Genomic DNA, 3,042 nt, shown 5'->3' on the forward strand with positions numbered 1-3,042 from the left:
CTCAGTGGACATTAATTTTATGCTATTCTGTTGGTTTTCAATTTGGCCAATTTAATTTCTGTTTGCGAGGTAAAGTAACGTAATCAACGTAAAAATGAATAATTCTTAATTACTGAAATATGTTTTGTTAAAAACTCCATTTGTAGGTCGCTGGTGAGGGGGTTTGTGAATCACTTGTTCGTTTGAAAGTCCTCTGGGGACTTTTACAACCATATCTAAAATACTCAAAGTGAATTTTAATGAACATGATGGTATATATTCACCGCTTTAAAGCACCAGTCTAGTGATCACCTTTAGCTCGTAGTTCACTGTTAAGTTGTGTAAGAAAAAATTCCTTTGATATGTTAATTTGATTTCCGCTGATTCCACAAGTTTTGTAACGTTTTTTTTTACAAATACTCCTCGTTATGTATATGTAGTTACCTCTATGTACGTTACACATCCACCACCCACCACCCACCACCCACCACCCACCACCCACCATCCACCACCCATACCCACACACAAGTATTATTTAAATTTAACGTGTACGCTGCATAGCATACTTTTTGGCTGCTTCGGTAGAAGGGCAGAGAGCACCCCCAAGTGAAAAAAAGAAAACGGAACATGGGTTTCCCGGAAACCGCTCACTAAGCAGCAGCGCTCGACCAATTAATTAATAGTTAACTAAACTTAGTATACTGTAATTACCTAGAGCATGTGCTAATGGTTATATGATGATGATGAGATAAATACAGTATCGAAATGCCACATATGCGCCCTGTTTTACTGCTTTTACTGCCTCGAAAGGGCCTGGCAATGCCACATTGCAGTGATGTCAATGGTAATCGTCATGCGCAAACATATTGTCAGAGTTATAAGCTAGCTGTTCATTAAAACGCCGATGTGGGTTGGGATCGAGGCAGCCTAGGAAACCGGCGGCAATCAGGCGCTTTTTTATTGCGACTCCGACAGTGGCTAGGCAATTACTTGGACTGCGTGAGGGTCCAGATATTAGGAGACCACGTCAGCAAGTAGAAACAATAATGGAATATTAGCGATGATACCCTACAAGATAGGGATGATTCTACACCCTGGGCGGGATTGTTTTTCATAAGTGTGTGCTGGAAAGGAAGAGAACAATCTCAGATAAATAGCTAGTAGCAGCTGAAAATGTTAGAACTTGAAGAGTAGAGTCCCTAATTATTAAATTTACAGGGCAACCTAAAGTTGACCCCCAGTCAGACCCACAACCTGACAAAAAATAAAAAGTACAAATAAAAATAAATCTGATAAGCGAAAATTACAAAGCAAAGTCAACAGCATGGCGAGCGCACACAAAGTTGCGTTTTGGCTATTGAGGAGGGTGTAAGTACGAGGGCCTGCCAGTCTTTTTGTGCGTGTGTGGCACTGTGTTCGTCATTAACGAGGTCATTGGTAAGTAAGCTTGTTTGATGTGCCCCAGACATGTAATCCGGGCAGCGGGCCAGCAGGACATGGGCGGGGAAGTCAAGCAAACGAGGTTGGACGGAAATCGGCCGAACCCAGTGCTGCCAAAAAAGACAGTCCACAACATTGAGAAGAAATCAGCAGAGTGGCTGGCTGTAATGTAAAATATATTTCAGATTGGCTTTCAGGAAGCGATATAAAAGTACCCTGTACGATGCCTTCCCTCAATAAAACCAGAACTGTCTTTACTAACTCACTTTTAGGTATATATATACCAAACAGTTTCTCATAGCACCTTGCAATGAATTAACTGATAAGCAGCACGAGAAACGGTTTCCGGATGAAATGTCCCTTTCAGGAAGTGCAAATATACAAATATACCCGAATAAGGTCAAAAGGGCAGCTCGAGTCCCTCCAGCGACGAATGGCGTTGCGCATACGCCGCGTGTGTCACGCGCTGGCATGTAAAATTCAGCGACCAGCGAGCTGCTCGTCCTGCTATTTGAAGACTCCTAATGACATGAGCCGCATGCCAAGCAAATGTCAGAATGGATCTGAGAACGGGACTTGGACTCGGCGGCGGTATGCAAATCAGTTTACTGTGGCGACGACAATGACAATGATGGCCACCACTCAATTATGCGCCTCGCAAGAACGACTTTCGCTGCCGACTTTCAGGCACAAGATAAAAAACAAAAAATACATTCAAATACGTATAAGAAAAGCGCTTTCTCTCTTTCGGATACCCACTTTTCCAAGGGGGTTGCAGATTGACTGATTTTATGGGAAACACATTTCAATTTACGCCCCAAAATCCCTTTTCTGGTGCCTCTGTGAAATCCTTTGCCCATGGGAAACACGTCAAGGATTTTACGTGGCCAACAGGTGTTCGAATTGTTTGGGCTTCGTGTCGGTGGTATATTTAGATCGGAGAGCCTCATTAAATTTTTAATTAACGGAATTAGTGGAATGTGTGTTGCCAAGTGCGCACAAATGTCGAGGGATTCCGACTCCCGAGATGGGCCTAAGGCATTCTAGTGGTTTCGGGGCGTTCCGTTTCATTATTAATGTCCGGTAAGTATACTTCTGGAATACCTATTCGTGTTCCCCCAGGGAAGCATGACGTTACAGGTGCCCAGGACCTTATTGTATAGGACCAGCTTTTTCCCGAAACCCTGGCCTTGACATCCTAAAAATAGACGCACTGGCTTTATGTCACATCGCATATATTAACCTGTCTAATTATAATTCATGATAATTATCATAATAATGGGTTGCCAGGAATCAAAGGTTTTACATTTATTACAGGAAATTACCATGCGTGTCACTGGGTTAGAACCTTCTACGAAGCGAAACCGATTGGAATTATGCCACAAATGGTTGACCTTATCATGGGGCCAAAGCTCAAGCGATAGGCAGTAAATTACCTCTAATAAAAATGTTGATTGGTGTTTTTTAGAAGGACAAATGACTATAGTATAAAATACTCCAAGGAAGTTTAACGTAAAAATAACATTAACAGTAAAATATGCTTGGCATTTCAGCCACTTTATTGAGTAATAAACTAGTACTTTTATGCAAATTATCATTAACTTTACTGAATACCGATATAGA

This window comes from Drosophila teissieri, chromosome 2R, assembly GCF_016746235.2.
Source record: "Drosophila teissieri strain GT53w chromosome 2R, Prin_Dtei_1.1, whole genome shotgun sequence".
Classification (NCBI taxonomy): Eukaryota; Metazoa; Arthropoda; class Insecta; order Diptera; family Drosophilidae; genus Drosophila; species Drosophila teissieri.